Below are 19,837 nucleotides of genomic sequence, written 5' to 3' on the forward strand. Positions count from 1 at the left end.
TTTGCAGTGAGTTAACTCCGAGTTCTTATCCAAAGCTCTTTACCGTCGTCAAATATACTAAATACCTTACAACTTCTAAGTTAAATTACTAAGCCAATCTTACAGGGTTAAATCAGTAAAAAACAATACTAAAAAGAGTCCTAGCTTCTCAATCTCTGCTGACTAAAATTCTTCATTGTTACTTTTTTGTTTTGTTTTCTGCATTCGATAAATAAACAAATCTTACATCAACATAAAAGCATCTTGGATATGTAGGATAAAATTAAGTCTGTGGAAGTACTTGCTTTACAATATATGTGCCCAAATATAAGTGTTAAACTATATGATGCTGACAGATAGTTACCGTTGTACATATTATAGGCAGTTCTCTTAGAGATTTTCCAATGATGGTTGTGTGTGTTTCCTAGGTGGCAACGTAAACAAGACATACTCATCCAATCTTTCCTTAAATTTAGGGGATAGTTCATCTCCAATGGTGTTGTTTGTGATTTTTTAAGGATTGAATGTAAATTTAATTTTAGTAACTTTTAGATTTTTATTAGAGCTAAAAATGGTTATTTAATATATTTGAATTATTTTTTGTTAAGCAAAAGCTTATTAAGAAATCTTGACATTGTCAAGCTGAATGTCTAAAACTTGATATTCACCTTGACAATGTCTAACAAAAATTAAGCCATGTCATCTTCACATTGATTTAAGAAGTTGGGGTTGGAAAAGAATTTTAGGGAAAATGAATGTCTATCCTATGTGGACTTAGACATTTATCTTCACATACATTCCATTGGAGAAGCTCTTAACTGTTTTCTGCGACAGGAGTTATTCTTTTTGCTATTGATATTCTTTTTTTTTTTCCGTAATCTGTTGTAATATGTTCTTTACCTGCAACTCTTAAACACCATTAAAATTATTAGAACAATACAAAATCAACAAGCATCTTCCGCTATACACCGAAACAATTAATAAACACACAATACCGAAATGTTTCCACCTTTATCTTCTCTCAATCGTCAACAACAGCTATCGTTTTCATCCTCTCAACCACCACCGCTAGCTTCAAATCATACTTCACCACAAAACTCTCAGAGACCACAAATTTTTCTTCAACACACACCTATTCAATTTCCAACTCAAACATCACCTTTTCTTCAACCAAAAATTCAACAACAATGATTTCAACAACAACCTATACAATTTACTTTACAACAATAACAACCTCAGTTACACTTTCAACTTTCACAACAAATGTGCAATCCTTTTAGTTTTCAAAGTAAATTTATCATTCCTTTTTCAGACATTGCAAACTATATCTCTGCCAAATTCGATGCATCAAACTATCTTATGTGGGAAGATCAAATGTCTTAAATCTTGATCTGTACAAATATGTTTGGATTTGTTGATGGTTTGATTCCTCCATAAATACCTACACTCATGATAAATAATAATCAAGTTCCCAATCCAAACTATCTAGAATGGTTATAGTTTGATAAATTTGTTGGATCGTGTATTAATCAACTGTTGATAAATCTTTATCTTCAGAACTTCTTGGAAAGATATCGGCAAGGGAGAAATGACTGCATCTAGCAAAACTATTTACAGAACAATTCTTTGCTAGGAAATCAATGCTCAGATCTCAATTGTATACCATCAAGAAAGGTTCTTCAACAATTAGTTGAATCAACTGAAGACTATTTCCGTTTTTCTTACAGACATTGGAGAACCAGTTCCAGATGTTGAAATGGTAATGCATGTACTTAAAGGTTTAGGTACAAATTATATTCATTTTGTTTTTAGTGTTCAAAATCGTGAACCTCCACTTTCTTTTTCAGAATTGGGATCTCACCTAGTCATGACATTTTTTGAGAGAACAAGAAACTGAGTCCCTACTACAGGTCGGCAATCGGGCGACCGGCGCATGCCCCGCTTTATTAGCATGGATTCTGACTTAGAGGCATCCAGTCATAATCCTGCACACGGTAACTTTACGCCACTGGCTTTTCAACCAAGCGAGATGAAAAATTGTGTGAATCAACGGTTCCTCTCGTACTTGGTTGAATTACTATCGTTGTCAGATATGCAACAAACATGGATATTTTGCTAGCAGGTGCAGATTCATATAATCTGCATTCAAGAATAGTGGACCCCCTCTTCAAAAGACTTTTCTTAGTCTTGATCTTAATGCAGGAGGTGGTACTGAGAATGCTTCTTGGTTTATAAATGAATTTGACTAAAATATTCAAATTTTTACAATTACTTTTGAGTCTGGTGGTCATTGGGGACAGAGTGCTTCTGATTATATCCGGGTACCAAATTCTGGTGCTTCAAATCATATGACACATGACTCAGCATTATTGAACAATTCTTCTTCTTATTCTAGTCAGGAGAAAGTGACGGTAAGGAATGGTAAGCTTCCCCCTATTTTTTTTAAAGTTTCTTCTACTTTATCAACTTCTACTAGTCACTTTAATATGCATAAAGTTCTCTATGTTCCTCATCTTTAATATAATTTATTGTATATTGCTTATTTCATCCTGGATAATCATTGTGCTTTTATTTTATATCCATGGGGATATATGAAATCAAGTCTTTGAAGGAAAACCATATTTTATCTATATGGAAAGTGCAGAATGGCTTATATCCTATCATGTCTTGTTCACCTCCTCAGCATGTTGTTTTCACTTCCATCATGGCATCACGATTACTTTGGCGTTTAAGATTAGGTCGTGCTGCTCAAAAGATACTTCAGAAACTTGATGCTACTGTTTTTATCAGGCACTCAATAAAGATTTTGATTTTTTTGTGTGGTTCTTGTCAGTTAGGAAACAATAAATGCTTATCATTTCATTTTACTGGTTTTGTTTCTAGTACTCCTTTTGCGTTAGTTCATTATGATATTTGTAATGACCCCCCCCCCCCCGGCAGTGTGTGGTTTTAAACGGGCATCACTGTGGTAATCCAGCAGTAACTTCCCGATAGGTCACCCATCCTTGGATTACTCCCGCCCGAACACGCTTAACTGTAGAGTCTTATGCCAACTCTGGAGCCAACTGTGTTGAAAAGGCCTTCGTATAATGTAGACGTTCCTTGCTTCTTGAGAGACCAGTATTTGGGATAACATCCCAGCATACTCTCTCGCTCGAGCACAAGCTAACCACCCCTAGTTGTATCCCAACTAATATCGGTATTTCCCACTTTCCCACTGCGGTTATCCACCATTGTGGGATTTTTAACGACATTACTGCGATCATCCAACAACAACTTTTCGAGAGGCCACCCATACCGTGACTACTCCCTGCCGAGCACGCTTAACTGAGAAGTTTTTCCCACAACTCAGTCAAGTGTACCCATCAGGTTTCGGTGTTAGGAAAAGGAAGATCATTACTTATATTCCATTCGGCCAACCACTGCCGAATATTGGGGTATTACAATATTTGGGGACCTGTCCTTGTGCAATCTCATTTAGGATTCAGATATTATATTCTCTTTATAGATGATTGCACCAAATTCAGATGGATATATCCTATAAAGACTAGAACAGATAGTGTTCAATGCTTCAAATTGTTGAAGTCACTTGTTGAGAATCTATTTGATATAACAATTAAGAATTTTCAATGTGATTGAGCACTTGAATTGACCAAAGGTCCTTTCAATGAGTTTATTATGGTATTGAATAAATAATTTATTGTCCTTACTTACACCAGCAAAATGGGTCTGCAGAGAGGAAGCACAAGCACATCACAAAAGTTGGCAATACTTTATCTTTCAATACTTCCACATCTAAATTTTTTTGGTTTGATTCCTTTTTAGCTGCAGTCTTTCTCATCAACATACTTCCCAACAAAGTATTAGATTATCAATATCCTTATGAAACATTATATATATCCAAACCTGGTTATTCTATACTAAAGGTATATGGTTTCTTGTGTTATCCAAATCTAGTGCCCTATAGAAAGGACAAACTTAGCCCAAAATCCACAGCTTGTGTGCTTCTAGGCTATAATATTCTTCATCATATAGGTGCATGAACTTGAAATCATCTAGAATTTTTTTTTACTATAAATGTAGTGTTTGATGAGACAAAATTTCCCTTTTCTAGTCCATATGTTTCCTCTACAAGCTCTTCTAGTTCAAATTTATTAGTCTTGGATGCTTCTCTTAAATCTATATCTTTCGTTTCTGCTCCTACAGAACCTTCAGTATCCGACACTACAGAGTCTCCAATATCTGACACTATAAAGTCTCTTTTATCTGATGTTGTTTCTGAGGCTACTAATATACCTCTGCCACAATCAGATGAGTTCTCAGCCTTGCTCTTTCTAACGGCTGGTCTATTAGGCAGCTAGATGTAAGCAGTGATTTCTTACATGGACGTTTATATAAGAATGTTTATATATAACAACCACCTATATTTGTTGATCCTAAACATCCTAATCATGTTTGCTTACTTCAAAAGTCTCTATATGGTTTTAAATAGGCTCCTAGAGCCTTTTATGAGATATTCATCAACTATCTCACTCACCCATGGTTTCTCAAACTTCTTCTGTGATACTTTAATGTTTATGATCACTTGTCGCAGGCATCAAAATTATATGCACTTTATCACTTCAACGTGATAAAAATGAAGTATAAAGTAAGGAAGAGTTCGTTCTACGGGAGGCTATTGTTGTTATTATATTTTCAATTTCTTAAGTAACCAAAGGGGGAATTTCTGATTTTTATGCAAAGCAATAAAATCTAAATCAAAAGAAAAGTAAATAGTAGAAGATAATCAAGAGTTGAGAATATTGTTCAAGGGGTTGTATCATTCACAAACATGTATTTTTATCAATTACTAGAATTGGTAACTTAATCCCTTATTTATTAAAAGTCCTAAGATATCTTGATCGCTAGGATATCCCGTTAATTTCCTGATTTCATCACAAACACATTAAAAAATGGAATTATATATGAATTCTACCTAGAGAATAACCTAAAGTGTAAAACCAAAATTAAGTTGAACTCCCCAAGAGCATTAAGTTCTATAAAATAAGACTAATCAATGCAATTAACATACAACTTGTAGACAATTTAACATAGGTTATGATTCATATGTGATTATAAAGATGTATCACTACAAGTAATAACCACATTATGCTACTTGTAATCAGAAGTTAACAACTTTTGCGTATATAAAACCCTAATCTAGCTTTAGAGATGAAAATAAATCTAATTGATTCTGAACGCAACCAAACAAACATTTAAATCATGTAACAATATGATCAGTGAATCATAAACGACAAATTATTGAGACAAAACTAACTCATTGATCCAAATATCATGTTTGGGAAATCAACTTAAACCCTTAACCAATAAATAGTATTTAGCTACCCATAACTACGGAGTTCACCAACATAATAAATGAAATAAAGAAGATGAAAATAACCAAAACAAACCCTAGAAGCGTATTCGGCTCTCTCCAAAATCTCTAAGTAGTAGTAGAATACATCATCCAAAAATTTGTAGAAGTGTCTCCCTTTTATGTCAATCCTTGTTTCCAAAATTAGGTCAAATTCGTAAAAGTCCATAAAATGGAAGTCCACCAAGCCCATCAAACCCATCTGCGGAAATAACCCATCAGAAATTCCTTCCAATAAGTAGTCGTAGGAAATATGGTAGAGTTTGCCGGAAGTCGGCCAGAAAAGTCATCTCAGGTGACCTGAAAACTGCCACCGGTCGCCGATCAAACGAGTCAACTCGGTCAAAATCATTGAGTCAGGTGATTCGGTTCTGAGTCAGGACCTAGTCAGAGTGGTGTGTTAGGGTCTGAGTTAAAACTGAGTCAGCTATCTGACTCAGCTGAGTGGGTTCTAGGCTAGAGCCGTCTTGCACATGCCATAGCTGTGGTGTGCCATTATGGCGCTTCACAACACTACTTCCAGCCATGATGGCGCATCATGGCACACAATTGCAGCAACTTCATCTCTTCCCAATGTATCAGTCATTCATTCCAATTGTATCATTATACTAATCCAACTTCCTCAAACTGATGACAACTACAAGCACCACAATATCCATAACACCATTAAGTTTATGTCATTGTACATTGCAGCTTAGCTCACAGCCTCACACACATTCTCCCCTGCTCCATCCTCTGCAGTATTAACAACCAAGCAATAAATTCTTATTCACCACTAGTGCCTTTAGTTCCTCATTATCTGTATCGCTTCATCCCAGGCTCAGTTTCATCTCCAACTGCAGCTGCAATCATTCGTTACTGAAATCTCACACAATCCATCACCTGCATCAACAATTTCAGTCCTTGAATAAGCTCTAAGCTTAGCCATCCATTCACTATATCACCCCATTCTGATCAACACCAAGCTGCAACAACTCAACCCCTTTCAACTTTGTCTATAGCTTCTTCTCTGCTTCAAACAATTCTGTAATTACATACACACTGCAACAATTGTTACTCTCAGCTCAAGCCATTTCAGCTACTTACCATCAGCACAACCCACAAATACCACAAACCATTACACCTGCATTTGATCGCTGCAATCATCCACCATATCCGGCTTCTCAAATAATGTCCTAAACATATATCTAGGTTTACAAGCCATTCATTACAATATTGCAGCATCTCCACCAGAAACCAACTAAAACTGCAGCTGCAACCAAAAACACAGAAGCACCATCTTTTCAGTATTCTCCAGCAACAAATGCATCCACCACTATTCTTTCAGCTTCAGTCACCAACAAAGCAACTAATTTCCCATTTCAGAAACACACATCTCCCAAATCTCCTCCTCCCTCTCAATTTCAATAACAATAACATCTTCTCCAATCCATATCAGTACCACCAACACATGCCCTTCCTGCAATTTTAGTCTTAATAGAAAGGTAGCCAATATCGGTTGTATTGGCCGATATTACAGGTTTTTAACGTGTATCGGAAAAAACCTTCACGATATCTAAAATATCTACTATACAAGGATTGAACGATAAACTCGCTCATATCGGCCGGTACAAACCGATATATCGGGTTCACTGATACCCTGATAATATCAATAAGGGTAATTTGGCAGAATAAATTATTTACATCTGGAAATTTGTAAACAAAACCCCTCTCATAATCATCTTCTTCTTTTGTACCCTTTAATTTGTACTGTGAAGTTTTTTATCTTGAGAATTAATGCATCATATGACACCAATTTTTTTTATTGAAACATTTATAAGTATTTAAAATTCTATTCTTAATGATGTATTACCGATAAAAACCGATATAATCTTTTGTATAGGTGTATCGTACTCGGGCGATACGATACCGATATACGATATTAACTACTTTGCTCAAGAGCAGTTTTTGAATCTCACACTCGGATTCCTAATATCAAATCCTTGATTTTTCCTACAAACTCAAACTCAGATTCCTATTCAATTTCTTCCTCTCTATCCTTCGATTCACCCACACGAACCCTTTGAATATTATGTCAATCATCATCATTATCCTCTGATCTGCATATTTCTTCATCTAATATCTTCTTTATTTTCTTGTTTAATCTCTGCATCACTCGCAGGTTCGACACAATAATCAACACAACAACGTATATTGATTTCCTATTTTTCAGCTTCAGTAATTAGCATAATCCCATCAGTAGCAGAATGAAGCCGCCATCTCCTTCTTCTTTCTATGAATTTCAAGTGAAATGTAATGAAGAAAGAGAATTATCGATTTTATGGTTGTAGTAATGATTATAATTTATATTGACACTCTACAAATGGATTCAGGCCACCAAATGACAACCCTTATTTCTTAAAATGTATTAGTGGAAGCCTTGAGTAAAAAAATTTTCTGCCTCAAAAACTTTCTCTTAAGCTTCAGCTGAATACTTCTTGGCTCAGATCCCAATATCATTCGTCTGTGAAATGCCATGTTGCCCTTTACGCTATCATTTGGTGGTACTTTTCACGAATCCGATAGTTTTGTTTGACTTGATCTGGTTGACTTGTTAATCCATATATTGGAAGATCTAACCCGAAAAAGGAGTTAATTGATTTAAATAGAAAAGCCTTTGTCAGAAATCAATTAGAATATCTCTGATTAACCTCTTGAGATAAGAAGAGTGGTTACTGAAAAGATTAGTCTCTTACTGTTTGGAAGACGATCGAAAAGTTGAGTGCATGAAGTCTTCACAGCAGGTGAAGCAACTTAAGATATCGGACTTTATCTTAGGATCCACGTGTGTTGGCCAGATTGGTTGTAGGTGCAGGGATACTGATGAAACTAGGTAACTAGGGGTAGTTTATTTGGTCTCAACTATACGAAGTTAGTAGTGGTCTTTGTATAACGGCTTAATTCAGAGAGTATTAAAAACTGGACTAGATCCTGTGGTTTTTCTACATTTTGTTTCCTTGTTGACAAAATATTGTTGTGTGCTTTTACTTTACTTTCCGCGTTATAATTTATTTAAGTCATAATTAAAGTAATTGCACGTGTATGTTAACCCCAAACACTTAGGTTGATCCCTATAGTTGTGTTCGGTTACAAACCAATACTATATACCAAGTGTATACCTTGTAGTTTGATATTTTCTTGATAGTCTTTGCCTATATTAGATCACGCAAGGTATCTGACTTATAGGTTGATATCGACAAGATTGTGGTGTACTTGGTACCCTTGTCATTTCACAATAAATATAGAAAATAAAATCATGGAATTGATAACAAAAGTATAGTAAAATATGCACTTAGAAGTCAATTGTGCATGCTAGAATAAATTTCAAACTAACCCAATATCTGATTTAACATGTAGAATAACTTTACAATAAGAACTAAGGAAGTGAGATCAAAATCATTCATCATTCATGCAAAATATATTTCATGCTATGTGTCATATAGTTGTGATACCTAAGTAGTTTTTGTATCATATTATCAATGTAACATTATTGAACACAGAACAATAAGAATAAAAGTAAAAAAGATAAAGAAACAAAAACAAACTCAATTAACCATAATAGATTAACTTGGATGATATTAAGGTTAGTTTGAAATTGATTATGATATGTACAGTTGAGGAAATCTGTCTGTGTAAATAACATGTTTGTTTTATTGCCTCTGACAATCATTTATTTAATTATTTTTATACTCGCAAGAAATAAGTATGTACTGTATTTTCTATTTAGTAATTAATGGATAAATTTGATGTGGAAAAATATTGTGAAGTATGTATAAGTAATTTAGTGATTTATAAAGTGTTTCTCATTAATTAGACATATATATATATAACAACCACTTTCACTCAACTAGTTAAGTTTCAGTTAGGGTGCGTTTGGCATGGATGGAGTTGAGGGGGAGTTCAGTCAACTGATGGAGTCAAGGATGGAGTTCAGCCTATAGAGTGTTTGGCATGGAGTGACTTCCAATTCTAGGTAGTTGAAACTCCACTATAGGGTGGAAAATCAAATAACACCCCCCCCCCCCACCCCCACCCCATGGAATTTCAAACTACACCCTTTTAACTCCATCGGTTGACCACATTGACATTTGGTTTTCTTTTATCTTTTTATTTTTTTAATTTCAACAATCTTTGATTTCTTACAATTATATTATTTTTATAATTAATATATTTTTATTTTTTATATTACCTTAAACTGTAGTTCTTTGAAACACAACATTCCACTCCAAGCCATCATCTGAAATTTCAAACCCCATGTTTTCAAAACTGTCCAGATAAATAAATAAGAAGAATCTCCGATTGGGGATTTAATAATAAATTTGAGAGAGACGCTCTGGGAAATTGGAGGCGATTTTTCTGGCCAGTCGAAATCCAGAATTTGATCCTCCACTTTCACCGTGTTTCAATCAGATCATTAGTGTTATCTCCCTTCCCGTTGTTTTTGTTGTTCCTGCACTCGGTAATGCAATTCACGGTAATAGTTTTCCAACCTTTTTATGATCCTGTTGCAGTTATTGCAGTTACAGTTTCCTATTCCTCTGGAAAACCATGTCTGGAACGAGAAGAAGAAGAACTTCTTCTTCTCAATCCCTAGTTCCCCAATCACTAGATACCGAGATTCTGTCCCAAACAACACCATCTTCCCAACACCCTTCCATCTCATCTTCACTGGGAGAACCTTTCATCTCTTCTTTACAGGGAGAAAAACTTCAATGCCCCTTTAAATCCTTTGATGGTTGCTTGGGTGGTACTACTGGCAGAGGCTACGGTAAAGGCGCGGTATACCGGCACATATCTGACAGGCACTTCCGTACTGATAGAGACAAGGAGTTATGCAGAGCAAGAATACAGAACAATATTGATTTCTTCGTTGCTTGGGAAAAGTCCCTCAATGACATGCAGATGTGGTTATGCATTAAGTGTTTACACATTCATGATTGGAAGAAACCATGCACATCTGCATCTCATGCTTCTGAAGTGATTGTTGGTCCTCTCAACGGTTCTCAGACAGACTTTCTCATCCATGGAGTAACGAAACCTCAGGGAAGTGGTGGTGCTTCGTCATCCAACATACATCATCCTGCTGTTACCGATGAAGTTTTCGACCTAACAATTGACATGTTCAACAAGATTTTCAGACGCAAAATCACAACAATTGCAAGTATCCCACCACCGTGTAGGTTACAATTTGCTCGCGCCCTTAAATCTTGTCTAGACGATATTATTACTAAACCCATGAATCTGAAAGTCTGGTTGAAACTTCTTCTTTTACCCGTCTGCACTCTGAATCTCTACATGCCTAAGTCCTCCGCTGAAGCACGGTCTGGCACACGCAAAAAGTTGCAGATTGCATCTATTAACCAGGCCCTTGTCAAATGGAATGAACCGCACGGTTGCCACTATTTAGTCCAACGTTTGCTTGACCTTTCCAGGCCATCAACTAGACGGAAGTCTACTACCAAACATCGGGAAAGAGATACAAACATAGAGGCTTGCAGGCGTAAAATAAGCCAGGGTCATTTCTCTGCGGCAATTCGTATTCTGCAATCCAATGGAGTTGCCCCTGATACCCTGCCACATTACAGGATCTGAAACTCAAACACCCATCTGCAAAACCCCCAGTGATTCCTACAGAAGGCATCTCAGCAGAAGCGCTAGCTGTAGACAACACAACTATTAAGTCAGCAATCAGAAGCTTCCCCAAAGGAACCTCTTGTGGAAGATATGGTCTCAGGGCGCAACACCTTCTTGACGCTTTGAGTGGTCCTGCAGCGGCTATTGCTGATGACTTGTTACATTCTATAGCTTGTGTTGTTAACCCGTGGATGAATGGTAAGTGCCCGGCACTGCTTGGGGAATATGTCTCAAGTGAGCCTCTAACTCCACTAATTAAACCGGGGGGGGGGGGGGGGGTTACGGCCTATAACTGTAGGAACGATCTGGCGCAGGCTATGTTCAAAACTAGCAGCTGCTTCTGTCTGCAAGGATATGACTGCATATTTAGGAACTTTTCAGTTTGGTGTTGGCATTCCAAGCGGGGGTGAAGGAATAATGCATGCAACAAACAAATTACTGGAGTTGAAAGGACATGACTCTAGCATGACTATGCTATTGATAGACTTCTCAAATGCCTTTAACTTGGTCGACAAGTCAACGTTGATTAGGGAAGTCAGAGCGCACTGCCCCAGCATTTCGAAATGGGTCGAATTTTGTTATTCATCACCGACAAAACTATATTATAATGACAATTACCTGTCGTCGGCGCAGGGTGTTCAACAGGGTGACCCCCTTGGCCCCTTATTGTTTGCTCTAGCCTTACAGCCTATCGCAGAATTGATTGCTTCCGAATGTTCTCTAGTTTTTCACGCCTGGTATTTATATGACGTAATTATTGCAAGTGACACCTTGGAGGTTTCTAAAGCACTGGAGATATTACAGGAAGAGGGACCGCGAAGAGGTTTACACTTGAATTTATCAAAAACTGAATTGTATTGGCCAACGTATGACCCTCAGAGAGATGAAGCAGAAGTATTCCCGGTACAGATCAGCAAACAGACGTTGGGGGTGAAATTGTTAGGTGGGCCTGTCAGCCTTGACCTCCATTTCTGTCGAGAAATGGTCCAAGGCAGAGTTGATAAAACAGTGGAGTTAATGAACAAAATCCAGAAATTGCAGGATCCGCAATATGAGTTGCTACTTCTACGTAATTGCTGCGGTGTTTCGAAATTATACTTCGCCTTACGCACCACATGTACTCAGGACATTCATCCGGCAGCTTCCAACTTTGACATGCATCACCTACGCAGGTTAATTGTTGGCGACGGATCAGGTTTCGGCGTTGTGCAACAACGTATTGCAACCCTACCCATCAAACTTGGTGGACTAGGAATTCTAACAATGACTGATGCTGGTGCTTATTGTTACCTCTCGTCAAGCCTCCATACCCGACATCTTCAGAACACCATTTTGTCATGCTCTGATACCTTGGACTCGTGTACTAACTATCAAATTACTTTGCAGGATTACACAGAAGCCTGTAGGTTACCCTCTTCCGACTGCAACATCGATGACGCTGCCCCTAAGTTCATGTAAACACTGGCAGCGAGATACCTCGGAGTTGTGTCGGAAAATATACCCACAGAATTTTCGTTAATAGAGCATGACTTGTTCTTATGGCACAGTAACAGGCTTCCCCATGCAATGGACTTCCTCAAAGCTATTCTGATTAGTGGGCTTGGCCAAGCTGTTGGGCCTCGGCAATTTCGAGTTGTCCTCCAATATCGCCTCGGTATACCGTTCTTCAATGACGATAGCCTTTGTTCCAGCTGCACCAAACCCATGGATGCCTTCGGTGATCACGCTCTACACTGTGCCAAGGATATAAGGACTAAATATCGACATGACATTGCAAGAGATGCCTTGGCTGATATATGCTACAAAGCCAATGTACCTGCCAGAAAAGAGGCTTCCTTAGGACTTCGATCTGACTCAGCCAAAGATTTAAAGACAGCGGATATCCTTGTACTCAATTGGGAAGGTGGGAAGGATGTTTTCTTCGATGTCACAGTAGTCTCTCCATTCACCAGTGCTGGAACCCGACGCTTCACTCCTGGACACGCAATTTCCATGGCAATCACCCGCAAATGCATCAAATATCTTGAGAAGTGCTCTACACATGGTTACGGTTTCAGTGTGCTATCATTTTCTACTCTAGGGGAATTAGGTGAAGATACAGTTGCTTTTCTGAAAAGGTTAGGGAACTGCCTCACCAGTCACGATGCGAACCACAAAATAGGTGGTGCCCTTTTTCATAGATTGAGAATTATTATTCAAAAAGGGGTTGGCGCCCAGCTTGTTGCCAGGCATCCTTCCACCGAATTATGAACAATTGTTATTTTCCTTCTAATTTTAAATACAATAATTTACCTTAATAATATTATTTTAAATAAAATTAACATTATTATTACTATGATTAAAAAGTACTATTTTATTTTAAAATACTATTAATTATTACTTTTCATTAAAATTGTATTACTTAAAATATCATTAGATATATTTGAATATATATAGATTATATTTTGTCTCATGTTTAAAAGGAAAAGGAATATTTTTAATTAATAAATATAATTAGTATTAATTAATTATTATTTAAAATATTATTTTGTAGTGAAATATAAAAAAATCTTTGATAATTACTTATTTAATTTTAAATAAGTAATTATATTATAAAATATTATAATATAACAAGGATTTACGCCCAGCGGATATTTTAGTGCTCAATTGGGAAAACGGCCAAGACGTGTGTATGGATGTTACAAATGTGTCACCCTTCACTGACGATGGAGTCTGTGCCTTTGTCCTAGACCAGACTATTTCTAAGGCAATTTCACGCAAGCTTACTAAATACTTGAATGAATGTGCTTCGCATGGTTATGGTCTTGGCGTTTTAGCTTTCACTACTTTAGGTGAACTCAGTGAAGATTTTATTTGTTTTTTTAAGCGTCTAAAGAACTGTTTAGTTAATAATGATGCTGGTTGTGGTCTATGTAGGTTTATTTTTCATAGATTGGGTGTTGCTACTCAAAAAAAAATTGGTGCCCAGCTTGTTGCTCGGCTGCCAACTAAAAACTCTGTTGTTTAATTCTCCATTTTTTTCTAAAAAATATTACTTATTAATTAATAAATATAATTAGTATTAATTAATTATTATTTAAAATATTACTTTATGTTAAAATATCAAATAAAAATCCTTTACAATTACTTATTTCATTTTAAATAAGTAATTATATTATAAAATATTATTTTATATTATAAACTGTTATTCAATTTAGGAAAAAATGTTTCCTAAAACATTTAATCTGTTAAATCTTATAAAATAGAGAGTTATTTTAAAAAACTTTTGGTTGGTAACCTAGCGACGAGCTGGGCCCCAACTCACCTTTGAATTGCAACGCCTAAACGATAAAAAATGAAACTACCTAAACCGCTACTTACTTAAAATATCAAATAGACAATTATTATTTGAATATTTTATTATAAAATCTATTTTTAAAATATATAAATTTAATTTTAAATCATATTTGTAAATAAAAATAACTTTTTTACTAATAAATACTAGTATCAACAATACAAAATATGTAACAGATGCAGTTAATTACACACAATTTATTTCCTTTCATCTTTTGTTCTCGGTTGTCTTCATTTCAGCCATGAACATACCTGGTTAATCATGAGTGCTTTAGAGTAACATAGCCTTGTAGTTCTCACCGAAGTGGCACTACTTCACATTCATATGGGATATCCTATTAGAGTTATCATGTCATACTCCACTTAAATGAATTTAAGGATGTGTAAATCATTAAAATAAATTCTTAACCTCTCTCGTGACAGGCAACACTGATTCTCATCATAGGAATGAGATAGAGAAAATTCTCTTTCCTTGTTTTTCTGGCGAGTAATTTGGAACTTATTTATCCCTTTTGAACCTACACAATGAGATCTCCAATCACTTTGGTTTGGTTACCGCTTTTACTTACTCTTTAGTTAGGTTATAATATCCATTCCCCCCCTAATTATTTTATTAATTACTTAAAATTGATAAAATATAATTTTTTTAAGAAAATCAATGATTTTCGAAATAAACTTACTATGAAATCAAATTTAAACAAATAAATATTCATAAAATAGAAATATAATCAATTTCATTCGTAAACATGCCAAACACAAAAATTTAAAGGGATGGAATTCATTTTCTAGGTAGTTTAAATTCCAGGGAGTTGGAACTCCCTAGAATTCAAACTCCATTCGTGCCAAACGGATACACGCTAGCTAGTTTTGTCAGATATATGCAAGTTCTAGATTTTCAGTAACAAAATTTCTAACAATATTTATACACAATTGATAGGTGTCTAAAACACCTTAATATTTATCTATTGTTTATGCTTTCTTTGCTAAGTTTTTCTTGTAAATTATGTATCTTATGTTTGTTTTTGAGTATTTAGGTACTTTGGAGTCATTTGGAACAAAAGAAGAAGAACAAGGCAAAAAGATGCAAATGCTGTTGGAGACGAACTATTTCTCATTATTTGCTTCTATTTCTTAATTTTTCTCTGAAAAGCATGTCGGATTTAGTGATGCAAATATATGTCTGAAAAGCACGACTGCTTTAGTGATGAAGAGAAATTGTAGAGAAGAAGTGGATATGAGAAGTAAGAGACGGCTGATGTTGGTGGAAGAATTCAAGAGAAGAAAAGAGCGTTCATTTGGAGCGAGAGGGCGGAATCGTCGTTGCACAGGCAAGCGTTATCGGGAGCACATTGGAGGATAAGGGGCTGTCATTTGGTGGCCTGAATCTAACTGTTGGGTGCTTACACTCTGGGGTTCTCAGAGCTGGGATGGTTAAATGCAACCTAAATTCTTACAGAAGACCTAAACTTCAGAGAAAAATCATTTTCTCATAATTGGCTTTTCTTTCTCTTCTCCACCTGAGAAAACAATGGCGGCACAGCTAAAACTCAGAGAAATCGAGTGATTCAGAGATGAAATTGGTGGTAGTGAAACAAGCTGTTGCTTCTGGTATTATGAGGTTGAGAGAGGACATCTGAGATGAATTAGGGTTTTATTTAATGAGAATTTGAGATCGAAATGGAGAATATAATGAGATGATTAAGCTGTTGAAGAATCAGAAGAATGGGTATTCGAGTTGAGTGAACCTGTGATGTTCTGTGTTGATTGAAGAATCGAGAAGAGGAATTAGAGACTGAGATTTACAGAGGTTCAGACAGAAATTGAAATGATGATGAGGGTTTGTTTTGAATCTGAAATTGGGTTTGTCTTTGAGATGGTTTTGTCGTGAATCTGATGTAGAGAAGAAATGGGTTGGTTGTTTCTGTGAGTTGATTGCCAGTTGCTAAGGCTACAGTGATGAACAAGAGAAGAAGAATTAAGAAATGTGGGAGATGAAGTGCAGATAATCCATGACTGTAGAAGCTAGCCATGTTTAAAATGGAGAATGGTGCTGGTTGTAACTTGAAGTGAACTGGTAGCAGGTGCAGCTGGAATGAATTGAATTGTGCTTGAACTGGTGGAGCTGCAACAGATGGTGGTAACAGTTGCTGGTGGTGCAGAACAAGGGTATGGGTCTGGAAATTGAGTTGAGTGTATGGATGCAACAACAGCTGGTAATGGATTGGAATTGTTGGTGACAGCTGAGAATGGGTTGAAATGGTGAAGCTAATGGGGTTGACTGGGATTAATGGTGACAATGGAAATAAGGCACAGATGATGGGTGTTGTTGTTAAATGCCTGAATCTGAGTGTTATTGTTTGTTGATGCTGCAATGCAGATTTGAGTTGTTGCCCTTGGTGTTTTTGCTCAAGATGCAGTGGTGGTATTGAACTCATGGTGGAGAATGCAGTTACATGGTTTAATACAGGGGAGCGGTGGTAGTGTCCTGGTACTTCTGAGGTTGGCATGGACCATGAGTTTTGCTGATAAGTTTGAATTGCACTTGTGAATGGAGGTGAATCTCTAGTGGTGAACTGTGTTGCAGTTGCAGTTGGCAGCTAAGTGGGCATGAAGCAACTGTAGTGCAGGGATGGACAAGTACATAGAATTGGTGGTGCTGTTGTGTTACTACATTCCATGGTGTTGCAGCCATAATGGTAATGAGTAGTTGGTTGCAGTTGGTTAGAGTCTAAGCAGTTGGCAGCTGGGTTGAGAAGATGTAGCTGCGCTAATATGGCTGCAGTTTTAGACGTTGGACGTAGAGAAAGCTGTAAGTGGTGCAGTTGCAAGTAATGGGGCTGAGCAACTATTGGGGATATGACGATCGTGATACAGTGAATGGATTGCCTGGAAATGAGCTAGTATAGCAAGATGTGGAAGTGAAAGAAGCAGCTGATGTTGAATTGGAGAGAATGGAAAAGCCAAGATGGATGCAAAATTATGTACATGCCTGCTAGTGGAATTAGAAGTGCAGTGTTACAAGCAATGGTGTTCAGTGTTGGTGATGCTGAGCTGAGTTGAGCTGCAAGTTGGCTGATTGCAGAAAACTAGAATGGGTGTTCTGCTAGTGATGGAAAGTGGAGTTGTAGATACAGATGCTGTTGTTGATGGTCTGAGTTTGATGGTACTGAACTGTGAACATTTGCTTGTAATGAGTGTGTGTTGGAGTTGTGGTTTTGTCTTGAGGCAGAGAATGTTCATGGTGGTAAGATGAATTGCAGGAAGGAGATATGGCTGAGCTTAGGCGATGCTATGTAATGAGCACAATGGAGAAATGGATGCGTATTGCAGGTGCTAATAAAGTGGTTCAATGGAGCTGAGAAATTGCAGTTGTGAAGCTACAGGAATGGGTGTTGCAGGATGTGATAATGATGAATGAAATAGGTTACAGGTGCTGGATGCGCGGGATGTTCAACCATCATGGTGCATGATTGAAGTATGGCATGTGCAAGCTGCAATGGCATGGCCAGACCAACTTAGCCGAGTCAGATAGCTGAATCGGTATTAACTCGTTTTGACTCAGTGATTTGACTGAGTGGACTCGGTTGACCTGACCAATCTGAATCGTTGACCGGGTGGACTTTGCCGGTCACCTGAGATACTTCTCCGGTCATTTTCTGGCCAACTTCCGGCGGCGTACCCTGTTTTCCGGAGACATATTTTTGGGATAATTTCTACACGGGTTTTTCTCACATATGGGCTTGGTGGATTTTTATCTAATGGACTTTGAAGACTTGGACCTAATTTTGGAACTAGAGGATCTATAAAGGAGAAGTCTTTCTAAAACTTGGAGATATCACGTATTATTCTTGGAGCTAAGGAGAGAACCGCTTTTGTTTACTCTATTAGGGTTTGCTTTGCTTTCATCTCCTTTATTTGATTATTGATTATGATGAACTCCATAGCTATGAGTAGCTAAATCTTATATCATTGGTTAAGGATGTAGTCCTATATCTACAACTTGTGCTTGATTAATGTATTAGTTTTCTCTCTTGATTATCGTTCAAATCTCTATTATTTTTAGTAATCACGTGATTGATGTATTGTGATAGGACTTATATGTTTGGTTAGTTAAGTGGTCAATTAATTGAACTTTCATCCTTGTCCATTGCTATTTTAGGGTTTTTCATCGAGCGATAACCCCGAATACAAGAGCATGATATGATTACGGTTTGTAGTGATACACTCTTATAATCATATGTAGAGTTTGACCTTTGTCCGAATTGTCATGCGCAATGTATGACAATTGCATTGATTATTCTATATCCAAAACTTAATGCTCCTGGGAATTGAACTTAATTAGCGCAAGGCGTTAGGTTATTCTTTAGGTAGAATTCACATACGCAACTCTAATGTGTGTGTTGATGAACTTGGGAAATTAATAGATTATCTTGCTCTCTTGATTCTCTAGGATTTTGATAATAAAAGAGACTAAATTGTAATTCTAATCTTGTATGCAAGCACTCGTTTAAGTTAGAAGATGAACTCCTTGACCAATATCTTTCTCTCATTGATTACATTCTACTATTTACTTTGCTTTTAATTTAATTCATATTGCTTTACAAAATCAGAAATCCTCCCAATTGGTTACTTTAGGGAATTGAATATATAATAACTACAATTTCTTTCTGTGGAAACGAACTCTTTCTTATCATATACTTTAGGAAAGTGAAATTATTTTTTACGCATACGACAGCGATCAAATTTTGGCGCCGCTGCCGGAGAGGCATACGACTAGTTATTAAGTTTTTAGTTTCTTATCATCATTTTGCTTTCATATTTGCTTTTTGTTTCTTGTTTCGTTTTTCTTACTTGTTTGTGAGAATTGTTTTTTAGGTACCTATTCCCTGGCTTCTAAAGATTGGAACTATCCAAGGTGTAGGATAGCTACTCGAAGAGGCACAATACTCCAACCAAGTCAAGACACGACGGAAGAACAAGAGTTAGAAGTGGAAGAAGAGTTACAACTAGAAGAAGAACAAGATGTTCCATTCGTAGAAGAACCACTAGTTGAAGAAGAAGCAATGGGTGATGCAAATAGTACACTCAAGGACTTGGCTTCTCACAAGTTGGATACACAACAATGGTGTATTCAAACAAACTCTACTTTCGAGATCAAGCCGGGGTTGCTTAGAGAATTACCAAAGTTCCATGGCGTGGTGAATGAAGACCCAAACAAGCATCTTATGGACTTCCACACCATTGTCACGTCCATGCTTCCAGCGGATACTGATGCGGATGGTGCAATGTTGAAAGTTTTCCGATTCTCTTTGGCGGATAGTGCTAAGGATTGGTTGTATTACTTGCCCTCCGGAACTGTCACAACATGGAATGGGTTGAAGAAACTCTTTTTAGAGAGATATTTTCCAGCATCAAAGGCTACTCAAATTCGCAAGGAGA

Source organism: Papaver somniferum, chromosome 9 (genome assembly GCF_003573695.1).
Source record: "Papaver somniferum cultivar HN1 chromosome 9, ASM357369v1, whole genome shotgun sequence".
NCBI lineage: Eukaryota > Viridiplantae > Streptophyta > Magnoliopsida > Ranunculales > Papaveraceae > Papaver > Papaver somniferum.